The 16,298-nt window shown below is 35.4% G+C and overlaps 1 pseudogene; it reads left to right on the top strand.

Annotated features, from left to right (window-relative positions):
• Positions 1 to 661: 661 nt before the first annotated feature.
• Positions 662 to 11,922, top strand: LOC149576957 (putative anthocyanidin reductase; annotated as a pseudogene).
• Positions 11,923 to 16,298: the final 4,376 nt, after the last annotated feature.

The following is a 16,298-nucleotide window of genomic DNA, read 5'->3' as shown; positions in this document are numbered from 1 at the left end:
AATAAGTTGATGATACATAAAGTTGATGATGCTAACCAATTATGGTATACACATAATTATCTCAATACATATTAAGTAATCCAATTAAAATGAAATGTATCGTCATTCATTACTTCACTATAGTATTTAGATAGTTACGTATGATAAGCCAAACCTATTTAATTCAATAATGATTCATGGAGTCAATCATAATCATCATAAATGAAATTTCCTTAATCATGTTATTAACTATGAAGAAAGGACCAATGATTGGTAAGAATGCATAAACCACATAATGTTCAATGGCCTTACAAGTCCTTAATTGGACAGGATCTTACAACAAATAAGAAAATTATAAATAAATTGGTGTATGAAATTGAAACTAATTTGAAAAATACATACACATCACTGAAGAGTGTCAAATTTAAATGTTCTAATATAAAACAATTCCTACTTTTCTACGCTCTCTTTAGTCATACTTTGTAGCTCAGTTAGATGCGGCTTCAACATCACACACTAAGCTTACTTTGTAGCTCGTTAGATACTTCCCTCAAACCATCTTATATCAATACAAATGACTTCAACATCACACACTAAGCTTCATTCCTAACTAAAATTGTTAAATAGTCAAAATTGACTTATTTTTTGCAAACTTGTGATGTTTAAAAGTGGCCATATAGATATGACAGGCCAAAGAAACCAAATAACTTATGTACTTTCAGAAAAAACTTTCGTTTTCAAATATCCATCGAGTATCTTTTTGGAATTTGATCCTCGCTCCCTTCTCCGGCCGGCAAAACCCTCGGCCGGCAGCGAATTCAATTATGCCCTTTCTGAACTGCATCTAAATATGCTTTTCTGCTATCTATATGTCCTTTTTTGCCGATTATCCGTTCTAAATATGTAGTGCCGGCAATTATGTTCAATTATATCCTGAGAGACTCCCTGTAGTTTCCTAACGCGCAAAGAGATATAACCAGCTCACCCATCGACTGGAATATTGAGTTACTGGAATAAGAAACGGAAGCAAGGTATTGCGTAGTGGGCGGAGACGGCTTCATCGGCTCCTCACTTGTCAAATCGCTTCTCAAGAGAGGCTTTTATGTCCACGCAACCATTCTTCCTAAATCAGGTATACCCATTACCCTCATTTCTCAAAAGATTACATATTCATGATTAGGATAAATGGTATGTTTCAAACGTTAGACTTTGAAATATCAAATTGGAACATTCACAGGGAATGAAGACATGTCCTATCTACGACAAATTCCTGGTGCGCATGAAAGGCTCAAGCTCTTCAACACAGATCTGCTAGTGGAAGGCAGCTTTGACTCGCCCATTTTGGGCTGCCAAGGTGTCTTCTTCGTTGCTTCTCCTGTGGACCTTACCTCCAAAGATGGCGAGGTATAGGCTGCATCAAAGCCGATTATTAACTTTATGCTGATTATTATTGCATGAGTTTCTTCCTATTCCGGCAATGTGTTAATGTTCAGACGGAGGTTGTGGGAGTTGCAGTTCAGGGGACAATCAATGTATTGAAATCCTGTCTGAAATCAAAAACAGTGAAGCGTGTAGTTTTAACTACCACATTATGGGGCATCACACCACTGGATGAGCAAGGAAAGCTCAACAACAATCCCTGCTCTGTTGAATCTCTTTGGAGCCCTGTCAATTACTTTCGCTCCAATAAAGAACAGTTTCCGATTTGGGTACTTTGCTTCATTGTGTTTCATTCGAGGAATGATTTAAACATCATACACAAAGGCTTGAATCATAGATTAAAAGTGTTAAATAGTAATTCAAACTTAGCTTCTTCTTTAGTATCAATGTTTAAGAGTGGCCTTCATTCAATTTTATAATCTTCAACATTTCTCAATTTGTGTTGGAAATTAACGTCAAGAGCCAACTTTTTGTCCTCGAGCCCCACACCCATCTACCCTATCAGCACCACAGGCATTCATGGACAGTAGGCATTCATTTTTGGTAGGTGAGAGTTTGAAATTTGAACGTTGAGAGGGAAAGGAAGAATATGACAAAATGAGTGTTTCTACATTCATTCATTCATCAAGTGAGATCAAGCAGATCAAAGAGAAGTTGCAGAACTGAGCAGAGAACGAAAAAGGAAGGAAGTTTGTGCCTGCAGTTGCACGTAGTTTCTTGTTCACTCTGTAAGTTTGTTGTTTAGATTCGTCCTGTTGAAGCAGTGATTGCTCCAGGCACCTTTGTATGCAGCCATTAGAGTTGCAAGTTTAAAATTTTTTTAAGCATAATCAGTTTAGAGTTATTTTAGGTTTTTCTGGTTGAAGTCGAATGCTCCCAGATTTTGTAATAGTTTAAATCTTAGCTGAATAGAAAGCAAGCAAGCATACTTGAATCTATTGATCTTCCCTTGTATGTGGCATTTGAGAAATTTGTTTGAAAACTTAAAGCTTTGGCTCTCTGGTTTTAATGGTGAATGCATTCACGTTGAAATATCTTAAGTTATAATTTCTCAGTTGGAGCCGGGCTCACTCAGCATCTATTGTTGCCGAGCATCTCTTTTGTAAGCCAAGCATACTCGACATTTGCTGTCGAGCTCCTCTTTGTGCCGAGTTCACTCGGCACCTATTGCCTGTCACTAGGCACCTTCAAGTGCCGAGCAAGTGCCAAAAAATTTCTGGCACTTGGCACCTTCCTATGTCGAGCATTTTTCTTCAAGTGTCGAGCAACCTACCACTTGGCACCATCAAGTGTCGAGTAAAACTGGCACTCAGCAATTGTGAGTGCCGAGCAATCTTTTAGGGTTAGGGTTGAGTTGTGAGTTTGATTTTAATTTGTATTTCTCACATGGTATCAGAGCTTTGAGGCCCCACATCCAAAGTGAGTTAGGGCATTTGTTTTCTTGGGATATTTATCATGGCAGGAGATGCAGGAAAGATATGGCAGCAGCCACCATCATTTAATGGACAGGATTATGATACATTTGCAAAGAAGATGAAGACCATTATAGTAGCAAATGATTTGTGAGAGTTTGTAGTAAATGGATTCAATGATGTGACTGATCCAACTCAGTATGCTGCCCTCACAAATGCACAGAAGACTCATTTGAAAGACTCAAGGAGGAAGGATGCTAAGGCATTAAGTCTTATTGAAGCAGCAATGACAGAGACAATATTCTCAAAGATTGCAACAGCAAATTATGCAAAGGAAGCATAGCATATCCTTGAGACAAACTTCAAGGGAACTGATAAAGTTCATACTGTAAAGCTAGAAAATATTAGGAGGGAGTTTGAGAACCTTCAAATGAAGGAGAATGAATAAGTTGCAGACTTCAGTTCAAGGACCTTGCAATGTGATTAACCAATTGAAGTCAAATGGAGAAGACTATCAAGAGTAGAGGATAGTGGAAAAGATATTGAGGAGTTTACCTCATAAATATGACCATTTGGTTATGATAATAGAAGAGGCAAAAGACCTCACTTTTTTGACAATGGATGAGTTGACGAGTTCTCTTCAAACCCATGAGTATAGGATCAATAGATTCTCATCTTCTACTTCCCAAGAGCAAGCATTCAAGGCTGAGTCAAATCCAAGAGGAAGGGGGAGGGGAAGAAATGGCTTAGGCAAGAACTCCAGAGGCAGAGGCCGAGGAAATGGAGGACAAAGAAATGTTATAGCAGAAAATTCAGGAAGAGCAGATGGAGCAAGTAGCTCACAAAATACTTCAAGAGGAGGTAAGAAAAATTAAAACTCAAATAAGAGTAATGTAGAATGCTACTACTGTCATAAATATGAGCATTATGCAAATGAATGCTGGAAGAAGCAGAATGATCAATCAGGACAAGAAAATGTGGCTGATGTGAACATGGAAAGTGGACCCAATGCTACTGCCTTCATCATGTGTAATATTGGTGAAGAAGGAAGCCCTGAGGTTTGGTACCTCGACAGTGGATGTAGCAACCACATGAGTGGTAATGAAACTTTGTTTTCATTCATTGACAAGAGTTTCAAATCAGAGATTAAAATGGGTAACAAAGGAACCCTACCAGTTGTGGGCAAAGGATCTATTATGGTCCACACCAAGAAAGGTGAGAAAAGGGAAATATAAAATGTGTATTTTTCCCCTGGTATGAAGCACAATTTGATGAGCATTGGTCAACTCATTCAAAATGGATACAAAGTGCTGATGGAGAATGACATGTGTGTCATTCAAGAAAAGGATGGGAGTAAGAACCTACTTGCAGCAGTTCAAATGACAAAGAATAGAATATTTTCCTTTAGGATAGAGACATGTTTCTCATCTCAAGTTTGTGTTGCACCTCCCACACAATCAGCTCTAAGGAGTGTGATTGAAGACCCTTCACGGCTATGGCACCTCATGTATGGTCATCTTGGCTTTGCTGGTTTAAATTTACTATCAAATAAAAGAATGGTAGAAGGTTTGCCACGAATAGGAAATTCATGTAACAAGTGTGAGGCTTGTATTTTGGGTAAGCAACATAGGCTTCCTTTTAATTCTGGAAATTCTAAGAGGGCTAAATATCCATTAGAGTTAGTGCATACCGACCTAGTTGGTCCTATGCAAGTTACTTCCATTGGGGGGAGTACTTATTTCGTGACATTTATTAATGATTTCAGTCATAGGATATGGGTGCATTTCTTAAAGAATAAATCTGAAGCATTTGATAAATTTGTAAAATTTAAAGCCCAGGTTGAAAGAGAATGTGGACACTATATCAAGGTCCTAAGATCAGATAGAGGAGGGGAGTATACCTCCAATTCTTTTATAAATTTTTGCAGAAAATATGGAATAAAGAAAGAGCTCACAACCAGCTATACACCACAATAGAATGGAGTCGCTGAAAGAAAGAACAAGATCATTGTTGCAATGGCAAGAAGCATGATGAAAGAGAAAGGACTCCCAACTGAATTTTGGGGAGAGGCTATGGCAACAATAGTTTACCTAATTAATAGGTGTCCTACAAAAGCAATCTATGATAGAATTCCAATGGAAGCTTGGTCATGAATAAGATGGACAGTTGAACACTTAAGGGTGTTTGGATGTGTTGCATATGCACATGTGCCTAAAGAGAAAAGGCAAAAACTTGATGACAAAGGTGTGAAATGCATTTTCACAGGGTACAGCCCAGAATCAAAGGCATATAGATTGTATGATCCATTGAACAACAAGATGATGCTTTCAAGAGATGTAGAATTTCTTGAAAATCAATCTTGGTATGGACAAATTGATGAGTCACCAAGCACTTCAAGTAAAGTGTCAATTATGAGTGAAGAAGATGCTAATGAACAACAAGAAGAAGGAGCAAATAGAAGAAAAGGCAAGCAGGTTCAGACATTGTCGAGCTCTTCTAGGCATGATCAAGTGTCAATACTGAGTATCAGTCAAGACCGAGCTAGTCGGCAAAGCAACAGCAGTAAAGATTCTAATCCCACACTCTCTTCCCTATTACCAAAGAAGACCAAGAGTCTTAGGGAGATATACCAAGATGAAAGGTATGAAGATTATGATGAGAGTGTTAATTTTGCATTATTTTCTCATAGTGATCCAATATATTTTGAGGGAGCTATTAAGGAGAAGAAATGATGTAATGCCATGGATGAGGAAATAGATGCTATAGAAAAAAATGAGACATGGGAGCTAACTAAATTGCCTCCCAAGAAGCAAGTGATTGGAGTGAAATGGGTCTATAAGACCAAATGCAATGTTGAAGGCAAGATTGATAAGCATAAGGCAAGGCTGGTAGTCAAGGGCTATAAACAACAGTATGAAAGAGATTATGATGAGACATATGCCCCAGTTGCAAGAATGGAAACCATGCGTGCTGTCATAGCAATTGCAACTCAGCACAAGTGGAAGGTATTTCAAATGGATGTGAAGTCCACATTCCTAAATGGTGTATTGAAAGAAGAAGTGTATGTGGAGCAGCCACCTGGTTATGAAGTTGTAGGTGAAGAGAATAAAGTATATAGATTGAAGAGAGCTCTTTATGGGCTCAAGCAAGCTCCAAGGGCATGGTACAGTAGGATTGACTCATATTTGATGAGCAATGGCTTTAGCATAAGCAATGGTGAGCCCACTCTTTACATCAAGGCAGCAGATGGTAATGTATTGATTGTTGTCTTGTATGTAGATGATTTAATTTTTACTGGTAATGACAAGACTCTAATTGGTGAGTTTCAAGAGGTCATGAAAAGTGAATTTGAAATGACAGACCTAGGTCTCTTGAAATACTTTCTAGGCATAGAAGTAAAACAAATGCATGATGACATCTTCATCTCTCAAAAAAAATATGCAGGGTAGATCTTGGAGAGATTTAATATGCAGAATAGTAAGGCAGCCCCCATGCCAACAACAGTAGGTCTGAAGTTGAGCAAGGAAGACTCTAGCAAGAGAGTGGATCCAACATTATACAAGAGTATGGTTGGAAGTCTAATGTATTTGACAGCAACTTGGCCAGAGCTAATACACATAGTAAGTCTGATTTCCAGATTTATGGAAACACAAAGGGATTTTCATTGGCAACCGAGAAAGAGGATCCTAAGGTATGTGAAAGGTACCAAGGGATTTGGGATTTTGTATACTACATCAAATGAATTCAAGTTGGTAGGTTATACTGATAGCAATTGGGATGAAAGTTTAGATAATAGGAAGAGCACTTTCGAATACATGTTTCATATGGGACCGGGTGCAATTTCATGGGCATCCAAGAAGCAACCTATTGTTGCTCAATCTATAGCAGAGGCTGAATACATTGCAGCAAATGCAGCAGCCTATCAAGCAATTTGGCTAAGGAGGATCTTGATAGAATTGAATGAAAGGCAAGAGGATGGAACCACAATTTTTTGTGACAACATCTCATCAATTGCATTGTCCAAGAATCCAGTCTTCCATAGGAGAAGCAAACATATAGAGATCAGATATCACTTCATCAGAGAGTTGGTGGAGAATGGGGATATCAAAATGAATTTCTGCAAGTCAGAGCAGTAGCTAGCAGATATTTTCACCAAGCCATTAGGCATTGGAACTTTTGTGCACCTAAGATAGAGTCTTGGTGTGGTTGATTTGGATCAGCAGTGATCCTTGTTTGTGGGTCTCAGGACAAAGGGGGAGTGTTTGAAATTAACGTCAAGAGCCAGCTATTTGTCCTCAAGCCCCACACCCATCTACCCTGTTAGCACCGTAGGTATTCATGGATGGCAAGCATTCATTTTTGGTAGGTGAGAATTTGAAATTTGAACGTTGAGAGGGAAAGGAAGAATATGACAAAATGAATGTTTCTACATTCATTCATTCATCAAGTGAGATCAAGAAGATCAAAGAGAAGTTGCAGAGCTGAGCAGAGAATGAAGAAGGAAGGAAGTTTGTGCCTGTAGTTGCACGTGCTTCCTTGTTTACTCTATAAGTTTGTTGTTTAGATTCGTCCTATTGAAGCAGTGATTGCTCCAGGCACCTTTGTATGCAGCCATTAGAGTTGTAAGTTTAAAGTTTTTTTAAGCATAATCAGTTTAGAGTTATTTTAGGATTTTCTGGTTGAAGCTGAATGCTCTCAAATTTTGTAATAGTTTAAATCTCAGTTGAATAGAAAGCAAGCAAGCATACTTGAATCTATTGATCTTCCCTTGTATGTGGCATTTGAGAAATTTTTTTGAAAGCTTAAAGCTTTGGCTCTCTAGTTTTAATGGTGAATGCATTCACGTTGAAATATCTTAAGTTATAATTTCTCAGTTGGAGTCGGGCTCAGTCAGCATCAATTGTTGCCGAGCATCTCCTTTGTGAGCCGAGCATACTCAGCATTTGCTGTCGAGCTCCTCTTTGTGCCGAGTTCACTTGGCACCTGTTGCCTGTCACTCAGCACCTTCAAGTGCCGAGCAAGTGCTGAGAAATTTTTGGCACTCAGCACCTTCCTGTGCCGAGCACTTTTCTTCAAGTGCCAAGCAACCTGCCACTCGGCACCATCAAGTGTCGAGTAAAACTGGCACTCGGCAATTGTGAGTGCCAAGCAATCTTTTAGGGTGAGGGTTGAGTTGTGAGTTTGATTTTAATTTGTATTTCTCACAATTTGGATATTGCCTTTAAGTTTTTTATTTGGTCTCGTTACAAAAAAAATCTAATTTGGTATTGCTCACATTAAATTGGATCTCAACACAACAAATTCAAATTTGGGCATTGCTTGAATGACATAATTTGCAGGTTTCCTTAATTGAATTATAAATCTCGAAGAGGTTTTCTAATGTGGGTTTTTTATTGTATTGAACACAATAGTCCTACACCGTGTGAAAGACATTAGTAGAGAAGATTGTTTGGAGATTCGTTGGTGAGAATAATTTAGATCTTGTAACAATTGGGCCAACTGCTATGGGAGGACCTTTCATCACTCCTTACATTCCCGGCAGCATTCACACACTCTTATCGTTTCTACCAGGTCTTCCTCACCTTAATGTTCACCCAACACTTAAACTATCTTTTCTCTATAGTAAATTATTGTATGCTTTCTTAATTACATTTTAGGCCCATCTTTTCTCTATAGTAGATGATTGTATATTTTGTTAAATATGTTTTAGGCAACAAGGATCTACTTAACAGCATTCTAGGATCCGTTATGGCGGCCTTTGGGACATTTGGAATAGTTCATATAGGGGAGAGGACCCGATACTTGAACACCTTAACTTCACGCTTATCAAAACCCTATGTAAATATTTCAAATCACTCTCAATTTTTTACAGCAGCTTATTTGGTGAGTCGTCTATTTATAACTAAGATTTCAAGTCCACATGACCCGTTATGATGCCACATCAGCATTTTTTTTTCAAGTTGTCCAAATCAGCCCAAAAAAAAGTGAGACCAATGGTTGTGCATAAAGGGTACCCATAGTTGAATAGCTGATGCTGCATCACATCATTGGTTAATTTTTATAACTGAGGGTACATTTTATTCAATTTTGGGTAGTTAACATTGTACTAACAACTTTAAGCTCACAAGTATTGGTACAATGTTGTCAAAAAAAAATGGACATTAAGTCAATAAGTGTAGGTATTAAGTGAACAACTCCATTCACAACTATTGGAACGCGTTCAAGTACTGAATCCTCTCCCCTAAATGATGTTTGCAATGCCAACATATTTTTGATGGAGCAGCCCACAACTCAGGGCAGATATTTGTGCTCTGCAGATGCACTCTCTATTAAAGAGTGTTGGGAATTCTTCATAAAACGTTATCCAGATCTGAATATTGTAGACAAGTAGGAATTTCAACCAGCTCTATTTTTTTGTTTTTCACAATCATGTAGCTTATGCTTTAATCTATTTATGTAGCTTATTATTTGACATGCTTTGCCCTTCAATTCAGGTCGCAGGATATGAATTTTAGGGTGGTTCAAAATACACATTTCAAGTCTGATAGGCTCAAAGACTTGGGCTTCACTTTGAGGCACGGGATTGAGGATATTTATGACGATTACATCAAATCTTACAACAAGCTGGGCTTGTTAACCATGCAGTGATTAGCATTTGTTTAATAAGCATTTATGTGGGATTGGTTTCTTTTATATTATTGGGTGTGGGTTATTTTTTCTATAAACTGCATTCCAAAAGTTTAATAAGCTTATGCACTCCAAGAGTTTAATTACGCTTTCATGTGGGATTGGTTTGTTTAATATTAAGCTGTATGGCTTCTATTAATAAGTGCGGATTATTTTCTCTAAAAAATGCATTTCAAAGATTTTAAGTTTTTCCTTCAGACTTCTTAAAATCTAACGATTTTTTTTAGCATATTATATTTTTCATACCATGTATCATTGAAATCAACAAAAATTCACACATTACACTTAAATTGTTGTAAAACTTCATTGTGTTTTAGTAAATATTTATTGTATTTCTATAAATATAATCTATGGATTGGTATTCTATATTAAGAAATGGTATAATAAGTTGTTTTATAAATTATATAATATATTATTTTTGTAAAAGAATATTTTTGAAATTATATAATATATATTACTTTTATAAAAGAATATTTTAAAATTGTTTGAATTCTAATTATAATAATTCATTATATTTTGTTGAAGTTGGAAAGTAATAGAACATAATTTAATTTGAATGTCATTTAATACAAATCAATAATGTCAATTATTTTATTTTGAATTTGACTATTCATTTATAGTCTTATTTGAACAAAAACTATCTTATGAATAATAACTGATAAATATAGATAATAATAGGCAGTGGAGCACCTTTCTTATAATAATAATGTCAAAAGTATGGAAAGATTTTGTAAAAATATGTGTTTGATAATAACTTAACTAATATAACACTTTTCCAATACACAATTACATTTTGTCACTAATGTGCAAAATGGGTATTATTGAGATTAATCTATGAGTAGGTAAGAAGAGGTATAGAAGATTAATCCATGTGATTCTGTCACCATGCAATGGAGATCTCATCATTGTATTATGCAATTTATGGTGGCATCTTTGGCTAAAGAAAAATTGATTACTTCAATTAGCTACACATGTTGTGATTGGTCTCAGAGCTTTTATGTCCATTGATTATGTCTCTGAAACAATTTTTTTTTTTTAAATCCAAGTTATTCTTCTAATTATTTCCTATACATAATGCATTCTTTATATAATTATTATATGATTTTATGATTTTATGCATTCTAACAACATAAAAATTGTTATATGATTTTGTATTTCGATAAATATTGAACCTATATATATAATTGTGAATGGCTTATCCTTCTAAAATAAGGATACACCTTTAATTTTATTTCACTGATTTGAGTTAGTCTCACGTATTTTTCTAGTTTCTATTGGTAAGACTTCAAGATCAAGTAAGAGATATATCTATGTTGTTTTACATAGCTGAATCTTCTCCACATATCACTTAAACTATCAAGAATGTAATCAAGAAAGCCAAGAATAAAGCCAAAGACAAGTGCATTCGATCTTATTTGAATATTGCCTTTAGTTCTTTATTTGATCTCATTACAATATTTACAAATAGGGTAGTGCCCGCATTCAATTGGATTTCAACGCAACGAATCCAAATTTGGGCATAGCTTGAATGGCCTAATTTGTAGGTTTCCTTGATTGAAATATAAATCTGGGAAGAGGTTTTCTAATGTGGGTTCTTTAATGCATTGAACACAACAGTCCTACATCGTGTAAAAGACACTAGCAGAGCAGACTGCTTATAGATTCGCTGGCGAGAACAATTTAGATCTTGTAACAATTGGGCCAGCTGCTGTGGGAGGACCTTTCATCACTCCTTACATTCCCGGCAGCATTCACGCACTCTTATGGTTTCTATCACGTCTTTCTCACCCTAATGTTCACCCACCACTTAACTATCTCTTCTCTATTATTAGTTAATCATTTTAGCTTTGTTAATTCAATTTTAGGCCTATCTTTTCTCTATAGTAAATGACTGTATGTCTTGTTAATTACATTTTAGGCAACGAGGATTTACTTAACAGCACTCTAAGAACTGTCCTGGCCACCTTTGGGAAATTTCCAATAGTCCATATAAATGACGTTTGTAATGCCAACATATTTCTGATGCAGCAATCCGCAGCTCAAGGGAGATATCTGTGCTCTGCGGACGCACTTTCTATTAAAGAGTATTTGGAATTCTTCATAAAACGTTATCTAGATATGAAGATTGTAGACAGGTAGGGATTTCAATAAGATCTATTATTACGTTTTTGCATTCATACATTACGTTTTTATCTGTTATTATGTTTTAATATGTTTATGTAGCTTACGATTTGGCATGTTTCAATTCAGGTCGCAGGATATGGATTTCATGGTTGTTCAGAATACTCATTTGAAGTCTGAAAAGCTCAAAGATTTAGGTTTCACTTTCCCGCACGGGATCGAGGGAATTTATGACGATTGCATCGAGTCTTACAAAAAGCTTGGCTTGTTAACTACGCAGTGATTGGCATTTGATTACTAAGCTTTCATGTGGGATTGGTTTGTTTAATAAGCTTTATGGCTTCTTTTAATAGACACGAGTTATTTTACCCACAAAATGTATTCAAAAGTCAACATTTTCAATATTTTTATTAGATTTGCTAAAATGCATCCATTTTTTGGGGATATTTTGTTGTTCTCTACTAGTTATCATTGAAATCAACACTGACATGGAATATAGCTCTATCAAAGGCTTTAAAAAAAATATTCAATCAAAGTTAGAAACTAAAATATGGAGTAGTCATTTTATCGCTCGCTCACTCTTAATAGTTTTGATTTTGTTTTCTAATAAATATTAGGTTTAAATCAATAACATATATAAAGAAATGTTACACTATGTTGTTTTCTATATATATATATATATATATATATATATATATATATATATATTTCTAAAGACTATTTAAACTGTTAGAATTCTAATTCTAATAATTCATTATTTTTTTTGAAGTTTTTTAATATAAAAAATTGCAAGAGGGTGCTGACCTCTGGTACAAATGTTAGACACTAGACAATGTTAGAAGTAATAAAACCTAGTGTGAAACGACCAAATACAAAGAACATTGTTTGTTGAAGTTAGAAATGAATAAAAAAACATTTGAATGTGATTCATATATTATAAATGAAAAATGCCAATTATTTTATTCTTGGTTTGACTATTCATCACAAACATAAACCTTAAACAAACTTAACCATGCGAGTAATATAAACTAAAACCATAATAAGATAGTCATACACAATTAACACCAAATACCTTAACTAGGGCAACCCTTAATCAGAGAGAAAACCCCGGTGGGGATGGTGCCCATAAGATGATGTACTAATATAGATGTTCCTTGTTGGAGGATAGACATTGTTAGGAGTCTGTTACAATATTCAATACATATGATTCCTTATTAGGAGACTTTGAATCACTGTTAGGAGATTCCAACCCTAATAGGAGTTGTGCGAACCTTGTTATAACTAGGGAAGGTTGAATTAGTTATCCAACTTTCATCACAAACATTAACCTTAAACAAACTTAACCATGTGTGTAATATAAACTGGAACCATAATAAGATACTCCTACACAATTAACACTAGATATCTTAACTAGGGAAACCCTTGATTAGAGGGAGAACCCTGGTGGGGATAGTGCCCACAAGATGATGTACTAATATAGATGTTCCTTGTTAGAGGATAGACCCTGTTTGGAGTCTGTTACAACATTCAGTACATATGAATCCCCATTAGGAGACTTTGAATCCCTGTTAGGAGATTTTAACCCTAATAGGAGGTCTGCCAACCTTGTTAGAAGTTGTGGAAGACAACTGGACCAGCTGCCCAAATAGCTTCAAGGTTAAAATCAAAGAACCCACTGTCCAAATGATCTCTATATTATTCCTTGTAGAATAATAGAACTTAAAAGTACTTCTTCCTCGATCTCTATACTTTCAACCAAACTTCTTGTCCTTCAAATCTTGTAATCAAATCTCATACTATGCATCCAATCATCCCTTGGATCACTTACACACATTTAACAAGCATTCAACTCCTTCTTGTACTACACACTAATACTTCACATTCCAATTGATCTTCTCCTTCAAGACTCTTTACAAATAAGGGGAAAAAAATTCCTTTATATTGTATCTTCATAATAATTCCTTGAGTCAGCCTTGAGGCTTTCCCAATTAATTAATATTAGGATAATTAATTAATTCACAATTACAACAACATTGTCAACTCATAGTCTATAAAATACTTCACACGTGTGAAACCATGTCTTGTGCACATGCTCGCATCACCATATGATTATCCTCTATCAATGCGTGATTGCACATTTGTTCATTATATCTTAGATGAAAGATAGTGATAGATCATCAAAACTCTATTTTCCAATGCTCTATTTTTGCACAGCTTCTAGTAAATCAAGTGTAATTTTTGTACAACATTGAATAACACTTAGTCCTTTAAACCATGTCATTAGGACAACCTCAAGAATATGTGCTCCACTATGCATCATTTGAAACTTCCTTAGCTTCTATGCATACTAAGATTACTATCTATTATTCTTCCAATCTTAACATAATTACTGCTATGTTAACATCAATGAAAAATGTAGTCATGAATGCAACATATCAATACTCAGGATACTCCCCCAATGTAGTATTATCAACATTCATGCTAATAATTTCTCCCTTTGGCATTGATGGTAAAATAGATGAAAAAAATTGAAGTTCCAAGAACACCAAATTGTACTCTGCTATTGTCATCTTCTCAAATCCTCTTCATTAATCAAATCTTTAGGAACATTGTACTATTCTTCTTCTTCTTTTAGGACTGGCAAAAATTATTCATAGTAAACAAGCTCCAATACTTTCTATTTGCATCTGTGCACTTACACATCCTTCTGCACACTTAAGTATTCTTCTGCCACTTACATGAATCTTTCTAAATCTCCACTAAAGAGATAACTCTCCCCCATTTCCATCTCAATAGGTTCTTCTCTTATTGTTTCTTATGTACCTTATCTAAATATGGTTTTTATGTACATTATCTCCCCAATTGACATGAATGTCAAAGATGTCAATCACAATACAATTTTTTTACATACTCTTGAGTGTTCAAAGACATTGTTTAATACCAAGTACCAATTACTAAGAGTCCTTCATGACTCAGTACATATCAGATACTCCCCCATATAGGAAGCATTAGCATTCAGTCTAGTCTAACCATAGTTCTCTAGATACCATTAGATTGATGCACTCCTTGCATCAACTACTCTAAAGTAGGTTGGGGTATAAACACTAACATGCCTCCTTGGTAGTCAAAAGTATCTTTAAGCAAAGGCTTTGTAAAGAGATTGGAAATCTAATCTTTAGTGCTTACATACTTTAACCTTATTTATTTCTCTATTTTCTTCTCTCTCAAAATATGATACTTTATGGATATGTGCTTTGTCTTAGAATGCAATACTAGATTCTTAGACATACTTACCATAGTTGGGTTATCACAATAAATGATAATAGGTTATTTCATTGACATAACTTGATTACAGTTATTTTCTACCACATCATACTTGGCCTCAACTTTACTCTAAGATATACAATCTCTTTTCTTGCTCAACCAAGAAACCAATCTTCCTTTGAGAAAGAATACTCCACCACTAGTGCTCTTTCTATCATCTTTATTGCCTGCCCAATCTGCATTAGTATATGTGCACAAGGTGAAATCACTTGATCTATCATGGATCATATTCCATAATCAGATGTACCCTTCAAATATTTGAATATCCTCTTTATTGCTTCATCATGATATGCTTTTGTATCAGCTTGAAATCTTGCTACAATCCCAATTGTATTTCCTATATCTGTCCTGGTGCAAGTCACATATTGGAGTCCTACATTCATAGATCTATACTTCTTCTACTCAATTGTAGGTGTCTCATCTTTACTGGATAACTTGTCACCAATTATTATGGGTGTACCAAGAGGTTTTCAACTTTCCAAACCAAATCTTTTAGATACTTAGTTTGTGAAATAAATATCCCATCTTTGTTTTGCATAATCTGCAATTCTAGGAAAAACTTCATTTCTCCTATCATGCTAATTTCAAATTCATTTTTCATCTCGTCAGAAAACTTGTCACTTTATTCATCATTTCGTCCAAATATTATGTCATCCACGAGTATTACAATGATAAATAGACTATAATCAATTTACCTCACATACAAATTACTATCTCATGTACCTTTGATAAATGCCTATCTAGTCTTGCATATTGGGTTTAGGTGCTTGTTTTAGACCATATAGTGGTTTCTTTAGTCTACATATAAAATCTTTATCTTATGTCAGAGGGAACCCATCAGGTTTCTCAATGTAGACTTCTTCTTCAATTTCTCCATTTAGAAAAGATGACTTGACATCCATCTGATAAACCTTGAAATTCATGCTTGTTGCATAAGCTAGGAACATCCTTACTACTTCCATTCTTGCCACAAATGCATAGGTTTCTTCATAATCTATGCCTTCTTATTGCAAGTAACCTTTGCAAACAAATATGGTCTTATTTGTCACAACTTCTCGTTGCTCATTCATCTTATTTTTTATTACCCATTAGGTTCCTATCACATTCTTGTCTCTAGGTCTACGAACTAATTCCCATGTCTCATTCTTCACAATCTGATCTAGTTCTTCTTTCATACCTTGCATCTAGTGGTCATCCTTGCATGCCTCATCTGTGCTATTGGGTTCCACTTGAGAAATTAGACACAATTCCTCATTCAATCTATTCCTTGTCATCGCAACTTTATCCTTGCTCCCAATTATCTTCTCTAGAGGGTGATTCTTTGTGATATTTCTA

This window comes from Cupressus sempervirens, chromosome 1 (assembly GCF_028749045.1).
Source record: "Cupressus sempervirens isolate cs-2001-9-10 chromosome 1, ASM2874904v1, whole genome shotgun sequence".
Classification (NCBI taxonomy): Eukaryota; Viridiplantae; Streptophyta; class Pinopsida; order Cupressales; family Cupressaceae; genus Cupressus; species Cupressus sempervirens.
The sequence above is the reverse complement of the archived record's forward strand: the minus strand, read 5'-3'. Positions and strand labels throughout refer to the sequence as shown.